At 47.1% G+C, this 22,427-nt stretch overlaps 1 protein-coding gene across 5 annotated transcripts in view; it reads right to left on the bottom strand.

The window, feature by feature from the left end:
• The window catches only part of ARNTL (aryl hydrocarbon receptor nuclear translocator like), a 108,769-nt gene extending 88,778 nt beyond the window's left edge, over positions 1-19,991 (bottom strand). For 3 of the 5 annotated variants that reach the window (XM_043480986.1, XM_043480991.1, XM_043480984.1), the window contains exon 1: positions 19,836-19,990. The gene's annotated coding sequence lies outside the window, so the exon portion shown is untranslated. Of the gene's footprint in view, positions 1-19,835 lie in introns of all 5 variants that reach the window. The other 2 variants (XM_043480989.1, XM_043480990.1) reach the window with 2 other exon arrangements.
• Between the last annotated feature and the right edge of the window lie 2,436 nt (positions 19,992-22,427).

The raw sequence follows: 22,427 nt of genomic DNA on the forward strand, positions 1-22,427 counted from the left end.
ACTGCGCCAGACACTTCCACTGCTCTGTCGCAAACTTATCCACTCATTCATTAAGGACCGGACTACCTGTCAGGCTCTAATTTAGGCACACCAGATAAATACAAAATAAACACAAATTGCGGCCCTCAGAACCTAGATCCTGTTGAAAAAAGACAGACAATAAACCAGATAAGTAAAATGTATTATATGTTAGATGGTGATAAGAGCTAAGAGGAAAAATAAAGCAAAAAAGGGAAAAGGGAAACATGGGGGTGGGGCAGTGGGCTGGGTGGTACAACTTCACACAGGGTGACATTAGAGAAAAGACCTGGAGAAGCTGAATGAACAGCCATAGGGGTATCGGGGGAAGAGCATTCGGGGCACAGGGGCGCTCACTGGCAAGAGCTTGGACAGGAAGCACGTTTGGTGTGTCTGAAGAACAGCAAGGGCTCCAGCCTGGCTGGAGAGAAGCGAGAGGGGGCAGGCAGGGTCGGGGTGGACAGCTGTACCTGTTGTGCACTGCACAACTCAAGAAGGTGCAGCTCACATGCACCACGGTGCGCTGTGCAGAAGAACCCAGTCTGCTCAAATCCTCACCAGGCCCTGGGGTGGGAGACGAGGTCAGAGAAGCACCAGGAAGCCCTGTGGGCCAAGGGAAGGCTTTTCCTCTGAGTGAGACAGGAAGCGGCCGTCAAGAGAGTTCTGAGCCTGAGGCATGACCTGAGCTGACCTCCTCTTCATGGGATCATGGGATGAGAGTACAGTCAGGAGACAGGCTGGAAGCAGGAGACCGCTCGGGAGGCTACTTGTAATAATCACACTCAACTATGTATCTCACATCCTCACAATCCCGTGAGGCCAGTGCAATGCTCACTCTTTCACAGATAAAGAGATCAGGCTCCAGAGATCTGGTCACTAGCCCAAGGTTCTGGCCTCGGCAGTGGCAGACGCCAGGAGTGGGAAGCGGGGGATGAAAACATTCCAGGGGGAGTGAACAGCATCAGCCATGGGACAGGAGACTGGCAGGGCTGGCATAACTGGGGAAGGACAGGCTCATGGTCCTGGGAAGGTTGAGGCAGGGCTGGCGCACGGCGGCAAATAGCCAGGGCAGCCGCTGAGGCCCGTCTGTGCCCTGGCCACTCCCACACAGCTGCCTCCAGTGTGTGTCCAAACCAGCGCCGCTACCCAGACCAGAAACACCACCTCTCAGCTCATCTTCCTCCCCATGCCAGTCATCCCTACCTCAGTCTACAGGCAACCAGAAGAGTCCTTGAACAACACAGATCAGACACTAGTTTCTTGCTCTCAGCACGCCAGCGGCTTCGCATTGAGCCAGGTGACTAGCAGACCCTCAGCTGATGTCGAGTAAAGGGATGACTCCCTCATCCCTGTAGCCTCATCCAGGCCTGGCCCTGGAAGGGGCAGGACCCCTTCCTCCTCCTTCCTCAGCAGGTGTGGCCAGTGAGACCCTATTAACCTGCCAAAATGCAGGAGGAGAGGGCAGCCATTCAGACCACCTGGGGGCAGCTTTGAGATTCAACTTTTTAAAATAAAATTGCTCACTTCAGAGCAAACTGGAGGCACTTTACCACGCTGTGGCCAAGGAGAAGGAGGTCTGCAGATATGCCCAGGCTGGAAAGACTGTAAGAGGTGCCTTGTCCCTGAGTCCCCAGCGCTCTGGACAACATTCTTCGTGTGGATGATGTCTAAGAGCTGTGTAAGCAGGACAGAACCACAGGCGCTAGGCAGGCAGTGAAAGGCTTTCCTCCTGGAGACTGTGAACTCAAGGGGTGGAGCCAATGACTGCATTCTTTTCTGGAGCCCTAATACAGTGGATCCAACATTCTCTCAGAAACTAGGGAAAACTATGAAGCTAAGGCTTAAACAAAACTTTACAAAATGTGAGCCAGCCAGGCCTCCTGAGGCTTAACTCACTGCAAAGCCCTTTGTGATGAGTAGAAGGAGATATATAAACATACACACATGCATGTATGTAGGTCTATTTTTAAAGGAATGGTAACAACACCAAAAGAATGAGAATAGTAACAAGCTCTCCCCCACCCACCCACCCAGGAAAACTGAATTTAGCAACAAAGAGCCTCCCAAGGAGGCCCTGGTAGGAGTGTTAGCTGATCACTGCATGAATGACTTGCTTCTCTGGTTAAAGGCACCACTGTGGGTGGGAGAGGGTGGGGGGTGCACTGAAGCCAAGTGAGTCCCCAGACCCCTCAGAAGGCAGATAACCTCCTGGTTTTCCGTACTGCATCAAACAGGTATGAGAAAAGCTTCAAAGGCTTTGTTCTTTGTGCAGGAAAATGGGAGAAGTAGGGTCAGAAAAGCAGTCCTAACGTTCTGTAGAGGAACGAGGTTGAGTCTCCATGGGGGTGAGGGACCTATGTGTCCTGGTTTTCAAAAGGAGGGGACGCAAAGAGCAGGATGGATGGCTGAGTCCTACCCTGACAGAGAAATCAAATATAAAAGACGACTCAACAAGGATGTTCAGGAAAACTGCTTTCACTTGCCCAACTCCAAGCATTTCTGGGCAGTCTAAAACTAAGCGTGTAGTGAGGCGGAAAGATCCTGCGAGAGTTGGTCATCAAGAGTTTCAGAAAGGGCAACAAGGGCTCAGTGAATTCTTCCAAACATGCAAAGGTCAGACTCGGCCATGAGCAAAAGGACTGGGGGTGGCTGGATGATGGGGAAGCCCAGTGAAGTTAATTGAAGCCAGTTTCCTGACGGTAACAGCCCAATGTCCCACTGAAGGGACAGTGAGAAGCTGGTCCTCATTCAAAGTTGAGAATTATGGAGAAAATGTAAGCTTGGCTTTAGACAAAAGTTTGGGCAAGCATAAATCTAGACTCCTGTATGCAAACTGGCTCATCACTGTTCAGAAAGGATGGACATGCACTTGGGTAATCCAGACATGGGCAAAGGGAGGGGCAAAAGAGCCAGCCCCTAGTTCATGCCTTCAACTTTTGCTTCCTCCACTTGTGGACTCTGGCTGGCCCAGGCTGACAGAATGGGAGAAGCAGCTCAGAGGTCTCTGTCATCTCCTCCTTCTGCACCAGTAAGTACTGAGGATGTGGAAAGAGGCGGGCCTTGGAAGCATCCCAACACTGGACCCTCCTGCTCTACTACAAATGGGGGCAGCTCTGGGGCCAATCTTACAATCTGTAATTATCTTTATCACTTATTTCTCTGTAAACTGTTTCTCCCACCTGAATGAAAGCTTCAGGGAGCAGAGGCCAGGTCTGCCTTGCTCGTCACTGTGCCCCCAGCCAGCATCTAGAGCAGTGGCTGCCACACTGCAGGACCATAGCAAACGAATGCACGGCTTGGGGACTGCCTGGCTTCAAACACCAAGCACTCATCTCGAAGAGCTGTGGCTGAACCTGTCCTGCCAGGAGTGGGCTAAGTGCTGGATGGGTCACTTCGTGCCTCCCCCAAAGCTCTCAGCCAGCTCAGGGCCCCCACCCGGCCCTGGCAGTCCCAACTCGTCCTCCCCAATGCACTCTAGGAGCACGGCTCAGACCACGCACCTAAGCCACAAGAAGAAAGGGGAAGCCACTACAGGGAACAGGATAACAATCACTCTTTAAAAATGTTGGTGGAAAGAAGCCACAGCCAAATCTACAAAGTCATGAGCAGATGGACGGGACACTAGAAATGGAAGGGTCCGGAGCGAACACAGGGCAGGGTTGCTCAATTCCAGAGTAACAGCCCCAGAGGTACCTGAGGCACGCGGGAGTATAGGACAGGAAAAAAACAAACAGCCACGCAGCGAATGGGAAACCTGCAAAATTCATCTCCTTAGGTGACTGTAATAAAGGCCAGCTAATTCAAGGAAGAGCATTACTCAGGACATCTTGCCTAACACATTATGAACACTTAGCTTTGTACGTTAATTTCCAGAAGGAAAACATCCTCTTTCTAACAAGTTCCTAAATGCCTCAGTCAGAAAATAAGCTGGATAGGTCTGCATTAATTTGATTTGTCTGGAGAGTATTAATTTGTGGGACTAATTTTTAACTGGCTCTTTATGACTATAAAAGTAATACATGCTCATTGTTGAAAAATAGGAAACTGCAGAGAAGATGATAAGAATAAAAATTACCTCTAATTCCACAAGATGAGAGCCACTGTTAACACGCTGGTGTATTTCCCTCCTTCTATGAATGAAATTTTAAGTGTTGAGGGCATACTGTGAATACAATTTCAATTCCTGACTTTTGCCAGTAAAGTTCATTAAAAATACTTCATTGGGTTCCAAGAAAGAAGTTCACCCTTAGTGAATATACAAATTAAATAACACAATGAATAAAAGTTATTCATTTGTGAAGTTAAAAAAGAAAAGCAAAACTGATTATTTCATTGAGCCCCCATTTCCTTATTACCAAAGGAAAAAAAAATCACGATTGTTAAGATAAAAATGGCCCATAAGATAGAAACATTAAATTCATCTTTATATCCTCTTACCTACACCATATTTTCAAGAAATATTTTTTTTAAAGCCACACATTTTTTCAAATCAACAGAAGAATTTTATAACTGGATCTTATTATTGTGAAGCAAAAAATCAAGTTTTAGTGGTGTTGCTAAAGTTTTATCTTCCAATCTGCAGGTGAACTAAACCATTTAAAAATGATCAGTTCACATTCACGGAACCGTGATTTCCAAGTGAAAGTCTTATCTCCAGTTTTGCTGTATTCTGTGACCTAACCTGTGGAGTAAACAAATCGCCCTGCAAAGGACATATTATGTGTCATATGCTAGCCGTTTGGGAGCTGTCCTACTGTCTGCCTGCATCCTGGTGAGGTACCTGGTTTTATGTGTAGGTCCAAGGTCTTGGCCAGTGGAGAGTAGAAGAAATGTTCCACCTAGCAAAGAAGACCATCCAAACTCAGGAGCTCTGTAGCACAATGCATTTTTTTTTCACCTCTCATAATAGTTCACACCTCATTGAACACATGTGTCCATGCCAGGCACTGGGCTGGGTGTTAGGGACACAGAGGTGAATAACACAGATGCTGTGCCCACTGCCATGGAGCTGCAGTTTGCAGAGCACTTCCGCATCCATCATCCTCATGCTAAGCCTGGGAGACAGAAAGGTCACCACCATTGTTCCCATATTCTAGACAGATAAAGTGAACATTCATTGGATTATTTTATCCCAGGTTATGACATGGAAGAGCCAGACTCAAATCCAGGGTTTCTGACTCCTCATCCAGGGCTCTTTCTGCTGGTGAATTTCCTTACTGTCAACGGAAGTCTTCTAAATTACTCATATTTCCTCCAGCACCTGGGTTCTACCTGGCTGCCCAGCTTCTGAGCAATGCTTTCCCCTGATCACTAAATGGCTGTGTGTATCCTGGTTTCTGGGAGTCTTCTTAGATTCTGACTCTGGACTCGGGTACCTTTCCAGCTTTCCTGGTAAGAGCTGCAGACCCCACTCACTCCTTCCCAAAGTGTAGCACACTGCTAGCCTCCTCCATTGTTCAGTCTCCTTCCCACCTGAAAAGTAGATTTTGCTGTACTCCTGAGAGCTTTCTCAGCGTCCTTTGCAGGTAAATGTAGCCATATGACTAAGTTCTGGCCACTGGGATAAAAGAATGTGTGGCTTCCAGGTCTTGCCCTTAAGATGACTGCATGTATGACTCCTTGATCCTCTTCCCCTGGGAGATGGTAAAAAGTAAGGCTTCCACCTTCAGCCACCAAGTGGAAGGCACACACTGAAGACAGTAGGACTGGATCACTGTCTACTCTAAACTGGTATATGAGAAAGAAGTCAGCTTCCACCCAAATGCAGCCAATGTGTCTGTGGATCCCCCTAAGACAGGATTGTGCTCTGTGTCCCAATCAATACAAAAAGCTTGAGTGAAATCAGTTCTGCATTCTCTTGGCAAAGCCCCGTGTCTCTGATGAAATATCTTAAAGGGGATGTTCAAAACTGTGTGGCTAAGTATTGCATTCAGGTTTATTTCACGGAAAACCTTTCAAAAATGAAATTACCTCAAATGAAATTATCTCAAAGATGACTTATGTTCAGGTCACAGGAAAATTGAGAGAGCCCAGAAAAACAAGCCTGCCTCCTGTAGTAACAGGAGGGGAGAGAACTCTAAGTGATAACACGACCAGTCCTCTCTCCTAAAGCAGCTCACTCCATTCCTAGAAAAGGCACGGAGAGCTGAAATCATGTGAATCAAGACTCATTTCTCCATGGAAACAATGTGATAATGAGAGCGTGTGTTCCCAACCAAGAACTCGATGGTCAACTTTGTAAAGAAATTACGTAAACTCCATGTTTTATCATCTCTTAAAGCCTTGGGACTTGTAAAGCTAGAAGAGCTGATGGTCCGATAATACACCACAGAAGATCTATGTGTGTTCCATACCATTGAAAGTAGGTGCAAATCAATTAAACCAAACACAACAACCAATCACATGATTGTCTATTTATTTGGATTCAGTAACAGCGTAGTGTGCAACACAACATACTTCACCCTAATAATTCCTGCTGACCTCCGAATATAGTAAATCAGAACATTTAAGAATGTCTTCAACAGAGTAAGTGAAGAGGAACTTGGGAAGAGAGTAGGAGTTGTCAGAAAAGTGGTGTTTAAGCCTGACTCTGCCACTGACTAGCTTCGGGACCCTGGACAGTAGTTTAAGTTCTTTACATATTTCTAGCATGCAAAATGAGACTTTTTAACACCTCTCCTTATAAGGGTGTGGTAAAGACTAGACAAGACAACAGAGCTAAAAACTGCTTTGTAAATCACACATGAGAGGTGGATGGCATTGTTATCAGGACCATGACTTCCAGATAGGCTTTTGTAAGGAGATCTTGACAAGCATCAACATGAAAATGGAACAGACTACCAACCACCCTGTCACTTTCTGAGAAAATGACCCAGAGCAATTGTTTCATCATTCTTCTCTTTCCCCAGACCACCCCCCCCCGCCCCCGACTTGGACTAGCCAGCAACAGTTAGTCAATCTGGCACATTCATCTTTGGCATCCTTTGCTCATGAGCCACAGGGCAGTTGGCAAGAGCTGCCAGATGCCAACCATGGGCTGTGAAGGAGGGAGAACCGTGGTGAGCCAAAGTCACTATCAACCCAAAATGCCTTCCAAAGACATACTGTGCTGTCAGAAACCTCAAAACCAGATTCAGGAAGCATTTTAGGGTCCCAGGAAAAGGGAGGAAGGAGATTGCAGCAGGTACGAGGGAGACTGTGCTGGGTCTGAATCTTGGCTTTTCCACTCACTGGACCATCGGAGGCACTGGGTCTCGGTCTCCCTAACTAGACAGTGGGAATCCACGTGACAAGGCTATTGTGAGCACTAAAGGAGAAAAGTCACGTGAGCCCTAAGCGTAGTTCTCGGCAGATGGTAAATACTCAGAGGTCAAGTACTGCTATAATTATTATTATGAATAATAAATACACCATGCAATACTAACAAAAATTAAGATTCGGCAAATCTCCAATCCTTCATGTCAAGACTCTGCCACAAGCTCTGTAACCAAGTATTATAAGGGCAGCATGCTGGCTCACCCACTAAATATCCAAAGTAATCAAGGTTCTTCTGGATTTCTGCCTATTGCCCCAGGACAGGTGAAATATCTAAGAATGCCCAACTGGCCAGCTGGCTGGATCCTGACACTGGTTTTTCCAGTTCACAGCAGCCCATCACTAACCTGAGTGGTGTGCAGAGAGGAGTACAGATTAACTAGCATGTCTGGTCTAACTTTTCTATCCATGCCCAGGCTGGTTCCCCTATCTCTGAGGGTGAAATATACCATTATCTTTAAAATATGGCCTTACCCAGCAAAGTGAGGCTAGTCAGCACCCATCTGGTGGACAGCGCCACATCCCTAAACACACCCTGGAGGCAGGAGAACTTCTGTGCCCTCCAGGCTCTGCCTGAAAGGCTAGTATACCTTCACTATTAAAACCACAACTTCTGCTCCCTACAACCAGGGAGCGAGTTTACAGCTTCCAAAACTCTTGCTCTTATCTTATTCCAGCATTAGTACCACACTGTAAGGGGCTGGATAAAAATTTATACCTGTTCCACAGATAGGGAATCAGCCACAGCTAGAGACATTAAGTTTCTGGCTTAGGCTATCCAGTGCTTCCCTGATGGCTCAGGGGTAAAGAACCCGCCTGCCAATGCAGGAGATGCAGGTTTGATCCCTGGGTCAGGAAGATCCCCTGGAGAAGGAAATGACAACTCTCTGCAGTATTCTTGCCTGAGAAATCCCATGGACAGAGGAGCCAGGAGTGCTATAGTCCATGAGACTGCAAAAGAGATGGACATGACTTAGTGACTAAATAACAACAATCTGATGCTTAGGTATTGGAAGCAGCCTAGAATGCAGGTTATCCCATTTCTAATCAGGGAACCTTCCTGGCAAATGTGGGGATTTGTTTTTAAACATCTGACTTCCATAATGGTGCTTTGCTTCTCGAGAAGTCATTAACCAAGGTGTCATGATCACAGTACACTACAGATTCACATACTTGAAAGCCACTCACACAGGCAGATGTTCCCCACACTCTAAATTCTAAAGGGCAGCTGAAAACAGCCATGCCGATTAACATAATTGACAATTAATTCCCAGTTCTGGCTCCACTCAGCTGAATCTCTGTCTGGATTCAGCTAGTAGCCTCCTATCCTGTCTCTGCTACAGTCAGTCCCTCTGCTCCAACCCAACCGGAACACTCACACTGGACTAATGTTTTATGTGTAAGTTGCTTCAGTCATGTCCAATGCTTTGTGACCTTACGGACTGTAACCCACCAGGTGCTTCTGTCTGTGGTATTCTCCAGGCAAGAATACTGGAGTCGGTTGCAATTTCCTCCTCCAGGGGATCTTCCTGACCCAGGGATCGAACCCACGTCTCTTATATCTCCTGCATTGGCAGGCGGGTTTTTTACCATAGTGCCACCCAAGAAGAATGATTTCACATCACTAAAAACCATAATCATAATGAAACCACCTCACTGGTTCTCTACCTCACTAGGTAAACTGTGACTTGCCATTTAAGCCTGCTGAGTTTCTTCTTCTACAAAATGAAATAGACTAGAGTCTTGTCCACTTACAGCTTGTGATTCTAAAACTCCCAACCAAACCCAAATCCTGCATCTGAAGGACGGTGGGAGACAGCGGCTTCCACTGGTCAAGAGTCTCCATGGCCTAGTTTTTAATCCTGGATCCACTGCTTCTTAGCTATATGACCTTAGGACGGTTACTAGACTCTGTGCCTCAATTTCCTCATCTTTGAAATGATGCTAATAATAGTATCTCTTTCATGGGCTTTTGTAGGCATTAGATCAGATAATATATATGAAGTACAAAGGACATCATAAGAACTCTCGGTATGTTAGTAATTATTATCGTCTGAAATGAAAAACCCTCCATTCCACTCAAGTCTGTGTCCCTGAATACAAATTGGTCACCCCTACCTCGATGCTTTTGATTATGCTATGTTCCCACCTACCTACTCCCTGGAAACACCTGTGCTACGCTTTTCTGTGAATCTCAATTCTACACATCCTTAAAAGTCTGGATTTGATCACTTCCACGAAGCTTCCTCCCTACCACAGCAACTCAAAAAGAGCTCTCTAGTCTCTGAAATCCTATAGCAATTACAGATCATCCAGACCACTTTACTGGCATTGTATGTGGCCTTAGGTTATCCTCTATATGCAGATAAAACTGCAGGCTCCTTGGCCATAAGTATTTCTGTTCTTCCTCTGGGTCTAGCATCGTGCCTGGTGTATGGCCCTTCAGATATTTGTCAACTGAATAAAGAAATGCATAGTACTACACATAAAGAAATATGCAGGAAGTTTTCTTTAGTTGATGTGGCTCAGCTATTGATCTGCCGTACTTTGGAGCCAATTAAAGATAATATAAAGATGAACATCAGCAGGGCAGGGACAACCACGGCCAGGTAAGTCCTGATCATCAATAAAAGATACTGATATCTGGTCACCCTGAAGAATAGGAAAAATACAGATAGCAAAAGGAAAGAGAAATCTAAAATTCAAAGTACCTCGCAAGACCAAGCACATGAGCCTATACTATCAGACAAGGTGGGAAAGCTCAGGTTTTCCCAAGCTGAACGCACTCAATCAGCAGCTATTTATCGAGTGGTTACTTGTGCAGACACTTTCTTAGAGGCTGAGATACAGCAGAGAACAAAACAGACAAAATTCCTGCCAGTATTCCAGGATTCAAGGAGGAAGGCTGGGTATAACACTACCCTCTAGCTCCTAAGTGAAATCCACAGAGCAACAACTCCTTGTACCAACCCCTCTTGCTATGCCTTCAAGCAAGGGAAAAGGAAAAAAATAGAACATACCATTCACAAGTAACTAAACAGAGGCAGTGCTCAAAGTGCACTGTCACTGACAATGAGGCTCGCCTCATTCTAGAATCTACTGGGGAAGTTCATCATATAGCACTCTGCACCCTAAGACAGCTGAACTCTAAGCCTCTAATACCCTAGGTCCCAGTTGAGCCCTGAGACTAGCATTTGCTTAAATATCAAATCTCTCAAATAGTAAATATCGCTCTTGAGGCCAAAAACAAGATTTAGAGGTGGGAGAGGAGAAAGGGAGGGGTGGTAGGTAAAGAACGGGGTAGTTTTCACCATGGTAAAACCTGAGGCTCTTCTCCTTCAGAGCAGAAACCTCTTCTATCATCTAAAGCCTTGAAAAAAAATTTTTTTTCTTCCAGCAAGATACTGAAAATAGCTTTGCATTTAACATTTAAAATTGTTTTTGATCCCACACTCCTTCAGCTCTGCTCTCTCCTGCAAACTCATTCCGTTCCCTAAGGGCACTTGTAAGTCTATTTCAAAAGCAACAAACCAGAGTCACCATTTTTATCCCTAAGAGTTAAAAAGAAAAAACGATTTACATAATTAAAGGGAAGATAAGTTGACCAGGAACACAGGAATCTTATCTGGACCGAAAGTTCTAGGACAGAATTTCTTTCAACTGGTCAAGAGAGATAGCAGATCAAAGTCAAGGTTCATACTGAAGGCATTAACTGTTGAGCACTACGCAGGGGAACTTATTGAGTTCCTCATTATTTTGTATGCCACCTGATTCTTCAATAAGAAACTGGAGGTTGCTATTGGAGGGCAGGTGTGAACAATGCAGTGTATGTATGTCTCCCTGTTAACACTGAGAAAACAGGATTTTATAGCCATGAAGGACCTGAGAAATCAAAGTTCACTGAGGGCAACTTTACTCAGGAAGCCAGTTGTTGGGCCGAGACTGGAACCCAGGTCCTTCCCAACTTCCAGCCCACAGTTTCCCATTTTTCACACCACTGTCTCATTTATAACACAAGAAATGAAATCCTAAAGGCACAAAAGTAAAAAAAAACAAAAAAAAATCCCTTTTATAGAGCTTTTCAGACTAGAAAAATTGTAGGAGAAGTGACTGAGTTCAATGAGTCCCATGAACACTAAGAGTAAATGACCTTTAATGCTATATAAATGGGGGTCTGGCTTTGGAAGGCTTAATTAACGCTGATAATGCTTTACCACTAAATAGTATGGTTTCAATTATTATAGAATCAGCATTAAAAGGCTTTTGTGGGCTTGCTCGGGAAGTAAACCACCATTTAGTTCATTTTTTTTCCACAGAAAAATTTATCCCAACTTTCCATCAACTGCCTTACAAATGAACTTTTGGAACCAAACCTGTTTTTAAGATGGCTGTGCATGTAAAACAGAGTTCTGAAGTCTGAAGCTCTGCCCTAGATGTAATTAAAACAGTAACAGTGATAAATACTAAGAGTATATTTATGAGAAAACTCTTCAAACTCTTAATTTGTTTATATGCATGCAGTGTAATGTTTTATTAAAAGCCTCTGAACAGGATATGGTCAACTGCTATTTATACAATGTATGCTGCTGCTGCTGCTGCTAAGTTGCTTCAGTCGTGTCCAATTCTGTGCGACCCCATAGACGGCAGCCCACGAGGGCCCCCCGTCCCTGGGATTCTCCAGGCAAGAACACTGGAGTGGGTTGCCATTTCCTTCTCCAATGCATGAAAGTGAAAAGTGAAAGTGAAGATGCTCAGTCGTGTCTGACTCAGCAACCCCATGGACTGCAGCCTACCAGGTTCCTCTGTCCATGGGATTTTCCAGGCAAGAGTACTGGAGTGGGATGCCTTTCTCCTATACAATGTATAACCAAGGGCAAATGCTCCAATTTTGAATGCAAGTATTTACAGGGCCTTTGAGCACTGGGCTAAGGACTGTTGTGGTTGTTTACTTGATAAGTCGTGTCCAGCTCTTTGCTACCCCATGGGTTGTAGCCCACCAGGCTCTTCTGTCTATGGGATTCTCCAGGCAAAAATACTGGAGTGAGCTGCCATTTTCTTCTCCAGGGGATCTTTCCAAGCCAGGGATCGAACCTGCACCTCCTGCATTGGCAGGCCGATTCTTCACCACTGAACCACCAGGGAAGCCTGGGCTGAGGATTAGAAGGAAGACAAAACATCTGTACTCAGACTCATCATCCAGTTTCACTGGCCTGTAGTTTCTTCAAAAACAATCAAGCTGCTTCTAATCTCAGGGCCTTGGCACTGGTTGTTCCCTCTTCTTGAGATACTTTACCCATATCTTCCTTGAGCTGAGCTCTAACATCACCCAAAGACCCAGCTACAGCAAGCTCCTTCCTCATCACTGCTGTTTTACTCTCTGTGGTTGCTTACCCAGCATCTATCACTACAAGGAGGTAACATGCTTAGGTATTTACGATCTGTCTCCTCCCCCTAGGATTCTGTTTTGTTCACTGTGGTATCTCTAGTCAAGGGAGAATCCAAGAGAAGACAGACAGCAGGAGAGAGTAGGGCACGGGGTGGCCTGGGCAGGGACAAGCAGAACTGAACTGGCGCCCTGCTCGGTGTGGGAATGGAGGTGCGGGGCGGGGGGGCGGGGTGCAGGGCTGGTCAGGGGGAACACAGTCAGACTCTGCAGAGCCTGGAGAACAGGAACAGGGGTGTCAACCACGGGCCATTGGCAGCAAGGTTGCTCTTGGGAGGCAAAGTTGGCTACATCATGTGGGAGGAACTGAAGGAAGCAGAAAACTGCTTAGGGATGACCTTGATGGTCTGAACAGGACGGGGACAAAAAGAGCCCCTCCTCTCTGCTTAGACATGAGAGAGACGTAAGTGAGCAAGGAGCACTCCCCCAGTTTAAAAAAAAAAATAGACAACTTCCAGAGTATTTCCCAGTAGCATTCCATGGCAGATTTGGGTCAAGTTCCCAAACGTCCTGTCTATACTTGGAGCATTCAAGGAGGGGAACAGAGGTTCAAAATGATAACTCTAAGGGCAGGGCATGTCTTTCCATGCCTTTCACATCTGAGATTAATTACCTTCAGTAAGCCTGTGTTTACTGTCTTTTTATTCTTTGGGGGAAAAAAATAGTATTTAACTTCACTGTGCAGTATATATTTGAACATTATATAACACATTTTTATGTAACAGGTTCTTGACATAAAACAACATTTTCCTTACTATCTAAATGCATTCAGGGAACAACTGGCATTAAAGAAATCTATCTATATATACGTACACATTAAGGCTGTGGACATCTGTCTTTGGGGTAAGGCGCTGGGGAGAGGAGGGGAAGGTGAGAGACTTTACAAAAGTTCTCCTCCCAGTGACGGCCACATCAGGGAGCGGTGGGTAATGAGTTCTGTTATCTCTCACAAGCTGCCTGGGGAGGGGCTGACTGAACCACATGAGGCTCCTGTCAGGGCAATGCCACGGAAAGGCAGGAGGGAAGCAGGAGACACAGAAATGCACAAGAGGACGTGAGGAGCATGCCCACAAGCCCCTGTACGTGCCCCTCGGGTAACATCCAAATGTGCACCCGTGTGCCCCTCCTCAGAGGACTTCAGTCCTGTTTAAGAGGAGGCATGCACCACGTTTGTCAACAAGAAGTGAAAGTGAAAAGTGAAAGTGCTACTTGCTCTGTCATGTTTGACTCTTTACAGTCCCACGACTGTAGCCTATTGGGCTCTTCTGTCCATGGGATTTCCCAGGCAAGAATACTGGAGTGGGTTGCCATGCTCTCCTCTAGGGGATCTTCCCGATCCAGGGATCAAACCCAGGCCTCCTACCTTGCCAGCAGATTCTTTACCATCTGAGCCACGAAGAAAGCCCATCAACAATAAGACCGGTTACCAATCACCGAGGGCCTGCTTGGCTGGACACTGATCCAATCCAGAGGTTCCTCCCAGCAGGCATCCACCACCGTGGTTAGAGAGCAGACTCTGTCCCTCCCCCTTCCCCTGCCACAAATCCAGCCTGGCCCCATCCCAGCTGGGCAGTTCACAAAACCACCTCACTTGTAAAATAAGGATAATCGCTCTACCTACCTCATTGGATTATTAGGAGGATTGAACAAGTTAATAAACATAAGGTGACTAACATATCTGCTGGCACTCAGAGAATGTTCAATAAACATTAGCTGCCTTTACCATCATCATTATTATTTCTATTTTGCAAATGAGGTAAATCAGACTCAAAGGAGCTAACTAATTTGCCCAGGTCACACATTTCAAACAGCAGTTGAACACATAAACACTTGTAAATGTTTTACTTAGCATATGTACAAAATCTAATGGGTAGAGTATTAACCAGAATATTAAATTAGACAGACCATCCATCCCCTTCTTTAACCAGGCTGGATAAACATGAGTTTATCCTACTTAAAAGGACAGCATGTACTAATGTAAAAATCATTTCCCATCATACGCCAGCACTCCACGTTCTCCTGAAGCAAAGATGACTAAAGCTTATCCAATTTCATCTCCCGAAGTGTAGGTCCCCAACTCAATCCTTCCTTCCACTTGGACTTAATTACTCATGGCCACAGTCCACTCGTGCCCCTGTTTCACTCCCTCATCTCACACCCCACCTCTCCACAGGTGTACCTCCTTCCCTCCTTGTGCGTATTCCCTGAGTGCCTACCCCATCCCATCTCCTCCTCCTCCTCAAGATCATTCACTGGGATTGGACAAACATGTCCTGAAGCTCTCTGTGCCTCTACTTAGGGGAAACCAAGATTAACTCCCCAAAAGTGATTGGCCTGCAACCTGCAGGTAAGATATTCCCAGGGACAGCCCAGCATGATAAGGGATGCAGCAGTACCTAAAATAATTAGTGCAAGCTAGATCAAGGGCTGGGGTGACATGGCTGCCCAGCAAGAGAGGAAGAAAAACAAAATGAAGAATAGCTCCAGGAGGACTAAGCATCTGAGCTGGAGCTTAAAGAAGAGTAGGATTTGGATGAGGGAAGGTTGAGGCACAGAATAGGCCAAGGGCTGGTCTAGGGAGCAGACAGTCCTATAGCACACAGCCAGGTAGGCTGGGTATAGAAAGGGAAAAAGGAGCAGCAAAACTGATAGCTAATATCCATGAATGCTTACTATGATTCATGAAGAGCTTTATATATTTTTCATTCTTTAACTCATTGAATCCATACTGCACCCTGAGGTAAAGACTAGAAAGTGAAAGTGAAGTCTCTCAGGCGTGTCTGACTTTTTGCGACCCCATGGACTGTAACCTGCCAGGCTCCTCTGTCCATGGGATTTTCCAGACAGGAATACTGGAGTGGGTGACCATTTCCTTCTCCAGGGGATCTTCCTGACCCAGGGATTGAACCTGGGTCTCCAGCACTGCAGGCAGACTCTGCCATCTGAGCCACCAGGGAAGCCCCAGGACTAGAGTAATTCCATTCTTATTGATGAGGACACCAAGACAGAGAGCAAAGCAACTTGACCACAAGTCATAAAACCAGTAAGGATATAAAATCTGGCTCCAAAGTCTGCATTTTTAGCCACCCAACCAAAGTCCCTTTCAGGACAGCCTGATGGTGAAGGGGTACAGCTATCCTGAGGATGAATGAGACCATGTTTGCAAGGTGTTTGTAAGCTGTTACGCCAAGGCCACCGATGCTGGCAACAGTTGTTAATATCCACGATGGACCTGCTAGCAGCTGAAGCAGGAGAGGCACATCAGGACAAGAGACGGGACCCAAGCCAACAAAGCCAGTGTGAAGAGCAGAGACCTGGACAGACACCTACCTTTAGGGTATGTAGGAAGAAAACCAAGAAAACCCAGAGGCTGAGGGAGAAAGGGATTTCAAGAAGGAAGAAAAGACAAGCGGGTAAAAGCTGCAAAACAGCCAAGATAAACAACTGAGGACTAAGAATGGGTGTCTGGAATTCAAGACTTAAAAGTTTTTGGAGATATTTGAGAAGAAATAAGGACGGCAGAGAAAGAAGCCAGAGGGCAGGAGCTAAGGATGGAGCAGATGAGAGAGTGGAGGGGGTCAATGTTCACAGCCCTGGGAGAGGCTGCTGGGCAGGGAGGGGAGAGAGATACAGAGGGTCCCAGGAGCAGAAGTACACACATGTGAAAGTTGCCTGCTGCAGAGCAGCCCACAGTAGGCCTGTTTCTTCCTCTTCCATCCTTCCCTCATCAGTCAAGACAAGGGCTTTTCTCGGGTTGGTGAGGAGGCTGAGAGAAAGAAGCACGAAGGAAATTCTAGTGACAGCACCCTGGCAGTGCTGGGAAGGGACTGAGGGAGGGCTTCCTGTGTGCCAGGCATTTTACACATATCAGCTCCCCTGATCTAGGGACTTCGACAGGCAGGCACCTTCACTACACCACCGAGGCAGAGCCTGCGGTCAGAGGAGTCCAGTAGTTGTCCAAGGACACACCACCCAACCCAGGTCCTAGGTCCTGCTACCCGAGACCAGGCTCCTGCCCAGAGGCTCCAAGAGGGAACAGGAAAGAAATCACTTGCTTTTTCCAAACTAAGAGGCGAGGAGGAGAGATGAGGGAAAGAGACAAGACATTTTGAGCAGAAAGGAAGAGAAGCTGAGGGAGCTTAAGTCAGAGCAGGTCTTGTTTAGAGAGAGGAGAAGGAAAGCCAGGGTGGATGTTAGGAGTAAGTCTGAGTGTTATGATGAAGCGGCAATGAGGAGAGAAAAGACTGTGGAGAAGGGTGACATGCCTGCATTTCCAGGCTTTCAATTAAACCTCAAGGTTTAAAAAGAAAGTAAACAATTACTTCCATTCATTTGCTACCATGATGTTAACTAAAATCACTGCCTGTGACTGTAATATTATTTGGGGCAGAATATGTTCCTTTAATATTTGACTTTCTCCAACCACCATGGGAGTCGACGATAGAATCACAAATAGAAGAAAGCCCACAAAAGGAAGGCAGCCCTTATATCAAAGAGAGATCCTGAATATTTAGCTTTTACATATTCATATGCATTTTGTTAACGAGTCTTTCTACAGTGCCTGTCCCTTGTTTAGTATATATAAATGGCATATAGATCATTGGTATGAAGTGATAAATCTGAAATTAGGGCCACTTCCTTTTCCTCTCTTTGGTAGGCAAAGCTCTTCTGCAAATAGCTGACAAACTCCTGAATAGTCATCATTTTATAAATCATTTGAAATGGATTCTTTAAAACACCATCTGTTGATCTGTTTAAGTTTCCTATGAAAATAGGACGTCAGCTCAGATATTCTGGAGGTTCCAGCAGGTAAATACCAACCCGAATTCAGCCGTATTAAATATTTAGAGAAGCACAGAACTTTAGAGCAGAAGGAACTGTTGAGATCACCTCGTTCTCCTGCCTTACTTTCCATCTGAGGCAAGTAGAACCCAGAAGGGTTCTGTGACTTGCCCCAAGTGGCACAGCCATAAAAACCCAAGTCGGGCTGGAACCAGGAGATTCTAACTCTCAGGCTGGCACTCTTCCGCCACCCCCACTCTTTTCTCTCTCCCTCTTTCTAAACCTTAGGGGTTAGAACAAGGTATACATTTAACTATAGTTTTAACCTATTTATATTATTCACCAGCTACATCTACAATCAAAACAAAAAATACGTCTACAGATTCAGCTTTAGATATACAGTCAATTTCAAATCCTGCCCGGGAAATTTTAAAGCCTTCCAAATATGTTCAACAAAGTGCTTTAAAGACTTAGCAATAAAGTGAACTCAGTAATAGATCATGGAGTGAAAGACTGAACTTTGCATTAAGAAAACATTTTGGAGTTTCATTGATATGGAAATCGAATTTAACAGCAGTGATTTTTTTCTTCTTTTTTTAAGCCTTGCAAGCGCGGAGAGCATGAGATTATTCAAAACTGCTCTGGAGCAGCAAAGATTATTTTAAGCTCATGATTCAACCAGCACATTAATTAAAAACTCTACCAACCCAAATTGACAGATCCTGATATCAATGGGATAAGAAGAATTAAAATAATAGTTGTCACATAAAAATAGATTAAAAGAGGGAACAGCAGCGGATGTCAGAAGGACAAATGACAAGCAAGTGTTGTGGGAAACTAGATGCAGCTAATGGGCAGCTTTTATGGATTTTTTTTTTTAAAAACGAAGATCCTGGAAATACACGTACAGTCAAGAAATGCTTCTTTGAATCTTGTTTCTGGAAGCTAAGTGATAAAACTTGGCTAATAATTCCTTGCCGAGGAGTAGCTATGCAAGCAGGGAGAAGAGACCACTACCGCGAAGACAGACAAAACAAGGCTAGGTGATCGGAAGGGGCCAAAGCAGAGGAGGGAACAGGGGACTGAGAAACGTGAGTTGAGGGGGCACAGCCTGGTACTCCACCGGCCAGCACCAACTTGACAACAGACGCCTCTGGCCAGTACAACCTTTCCTTTCCCCGCGTCTGCCCTCGGCTCTGCAGCCGGCTCCCACGACTCCTCGGGGTGACTGACTCGAGCCCCACAAGGTCGGCATTCATTTCTATTCTTCCACTTATTCCTCCGAGCAAACGAGAGCTCTCTAGGCTGTCAACGCCCGACAATCTCGAGCGGGAAGCTTTTTCTGTGACATCTGTCAAATCCGGTGCTAAAGCCAGCCTCGCTGCGCCCTCCGTGGGTCTCCAGGACTCCAGGGCGGCCGGCGGACCCACACCTGGGCGCCGGGTGACATTCCCCCTGTCGTGGAGCACCTGCTCGCAGACCCACGGGGATCTTCCTCGGGCTGCCCAGGACCCAGACGGCGCAGGCCGGACCGAAGTTCGCATGCTGGGGTCGGCCGCATCCCCGAGCCGGGAATACCCAGATGCAGCCCCAGCACCCGTGAAAGGGCCAAAGGGGTAGAGGGTGGCTCGGACTCCCCAAGCCCGACGTAGACGCCCTCCCCGCCCCCACCCACCCCTGCAGGCTCCCGAAAGGAAAGTAGAAGGGAGAAGGAGGAAGGGCAGAAGCCGCATCTCTAGCCCAACGCCCTTGGAGTGCAGCCGTCAAGGATGGTCCCCTCGGGGGTCCCTGAACCTTCCGGGGATACATCCTAGGACTAGCCCTCAGCCGGGTCACTGATCCCAAAGGGTGGAGCTGTCCCTTTAAGAGGCAGCTGGCTGCTCCTGCCACCACCACCCCCACCACCCCCACCCCACCCCCTCTTCAGGTAGCGATGCCCGCGGAGGGGAGATGGGTATTTCCGCGGACTCTTTCCCGGTCCCTTTAAGGGTGCCTGCGGCACCTCTGCCCGTTCTAGTCCGCAGCGCCAGCCCCCGCGAGGGAGGATGGGGGCGGACGAGCGCGGCGCCTTTAAGGGGCGCAGCCTCCCCGCGGCCCGGGTGGGGGCAGGGAGCGGGCACGGGCCCTTTAAGGCCGGCAGCGGGCACGTCGGGCAGGGCTCCCCGGCGGCCGGGCTGCGCCCCGGGAGGCGGCGGGGGCTTTGAGCCTACCAGGGTGCTAACGGCCCCGACGGGGTGCCCGCGGCCGCACCGCTGGCTGCGGCCAGCCCGACACTCACCGTGGCTCGCCGGGAGCGCCCGCGCCCGCGCCCCCACTCGGATCCCGCGGCGGCGGCGGCGGTGAGTCCGGCGCGGGTAAACAGGCACCTCCGTCCCTGACCTACTTTCTGCCTTCCCTAAATGTCGCACCACTAACCTACTTTCCGACCAATCCGCTCCCCGCCGGCCCAGGCCCGGCCCCCCGCCCACCAATCGCTGTGCCCAACCCCCCTTCCCCGCCCACCAATGGAGGAGTCGCGGAGCCCGGATACCTGCCTCTTTCCTCCAGCCAATCCTAGCGCCCGAAGAGAGACGGTCTCGGCGGCCGCCCCCGGCCAATCCGCGCGCGGCTCGGCGGCCTGATAGCCAGTTGTGTGGCAGCAAGAGAGGCCGCTGACCAATGGCGAGGCGGCGAGGGCCGGTTTACCTGCTACTTTCCCGCCACCAATCGCTTGGCGCACAGAAGCACACGCCCCAAGGAGAGGACCAATCGACGCGTTTTCCCTGGATTTCCTCGCCCGTCCTCTCTTTCCCCGGCTCTCCCGTTAGCCTTGGCCACTGCGGGTCCAGACGCCGCACTCTTTGCAGTCGCCTGGGATGTCCTTCTCTAGGTTCCTGACTTGCTTCTGGGTCACGGTTCTCACTCCTCTTCCTTGCCCTTTTTCACTCGGGGCATCCTGACTAAAGCAACATTTCCTCGTTCCCCTACCTCCAACTCCATCTAGGAAACCAGTTTTAGGAACATAGAGTGCCAGACCCTTCCCAAAACAGCCTGGTTTGCCAAAGTCCAAACGAAGAAGAAATACTTGGTATTTCTAGAAGGTTTTTCCATTCAAGTGTTCTTACGTTCTTTTCGTTCGTCCTGACCTCCAAGCATCCGATTGGAGCTGTCTTTCTTGTTCAAAAGAGAAAACTCTAGCCTGGAGCGATTCCAGTGCTTTTCCTTTCAGTGGCCGCACTACTGTGTGGCAGACAACTTCCCAGTGGCTGTTTCTACCGTAGAAAAGCTGTCCAAGGACTGAGACGGAAGGAAACAAATAGTTGCAGAAAACAAACGTTTCGTAACAAGGTACAACTTGAGTACTGAGAGGACGAAGAATCTTATTTTTGCATCTCAAGCCCTTAACAGAGGGCCTTTAACACAAAGAGCTCCCTACCCTTTTAGATGTTAAACTCCCTAAATGAAGGGACCTTGTCTTCTTTTTTGTTATAGTCACCCCCTCACCTTTAGCACCTAGCTGTGAGTGAGATGGAGGGATGGGGGCAGTGCCTGATTCCTAGCATGTTTGTTGACTGCATATGGCAACAAATTGATCTAAATCACTTAGCTCAATCTTGTGACCCAGACTACTCTCTAAGACACTAGATTTCTAGCCTTGTTCATTGAATACAGAAACTGCATTTTAAATATTGTAAAACCGTAGCCTGTCTTCAGTTCACTGCCAGGCATATGGTGGTTGTCCAGTACATGCTTGTGGCCTGAATGGTGACCATTTGCAAGGTTAACCAACTTCATCAGTATCTTACTACTTTTCTGAAGTTTAACTGCAGGTGGAATTTGATTGCTGTTTACTTTGTCTCTGCCCTGATTTCGTGAGGTGACCACACTATCTATGTAAGTGGGATTTTAGCAATGTACTTAACAAGATGTTGTGGACATGATGAAGAACTATAAATCTAGATTCTAATGTAATTAGTTGGATAAGAAACTTGTTAAGTAATCATTACCTAAAGATGCTGATTAATGAACCCTTGTCCACCTGAAGGAAGAGTGGGGGTGTAGACATTTGTGCCACATCTACTGTGTGCTAAGCGTTTTCCCTGTATCCTCCCTCTTAATTGAGGAAACTGAAACTCAGCGTTTAACCAGCTGACCCAAGGCCATGCAGTAGGTAGATCCATAGAAGTCTGACATGTAAAGCAAGATGGGGTTATAGTGCCCAGTGGTGGTCATTACGCATGTGGAGTATCATCTCCAACGAAGGCTTGGCAAAGAAAAACCATCTACAGGCCCAGGAGAGGGACCAGGATGTAACAAGGCTGGGAACTATGTCATAGGAGGAAAGATTAAAGGAAGTAGAAGGTTTTGCCCCAGGGATACAAGATAACTGTCTTCATACATTTGAAGAGCTGTCAAATGGAAGAGAAATTGGACTTACTTTTAAGGACCCCACAAGGTGAAAGGGGGACCTGTGGGTAGAAATTCTAGAATGACTCAATTTTCTAACAACTAGAGCCTCTTCTGCCCTGATAAGTTGAGTTTCTTGTCACAGAAAGTGTCCAAGTAAGAACTGGATGCCCACATTATTTAATATAATCTTCACGTCACATTGGCCCCAGCAATTAATATGCTGGCTCTCCACACTTGCTAGGTAGACATTTTCTATCCAGTAACTTAAACCTCTTTTGTATCCCATATAGGGATAGTAGAAGTATTAGTCACTCAGTTGTGTCTGGCTCTTTGTGACCCCATGGACTACAGCCCACCAGGCTCCTCTGTCCATGGAATTCTCCAGGCAAGAATACTGGAGTGGGTAGCCATTCCCTTCTCCAGCAGGTCTTCCCAACACAGGGATTAAACCCAGGTCTCCCACATAGCAGGTATTCTTTAT

This window comes from Cervus canadensis, chromosome 11, assembly GCF_019320065.1.
Source record: "Cervus canadensis isolate Bull #8, Minnesota chromosome 11, ASM1932006v1, whole genome shotgun sequence".
NCBI lineage: Eukaryota > Metazoa > Chordata > Mammalia > Artiodactyla > Cervidae > Cervus > Cervus canadensis.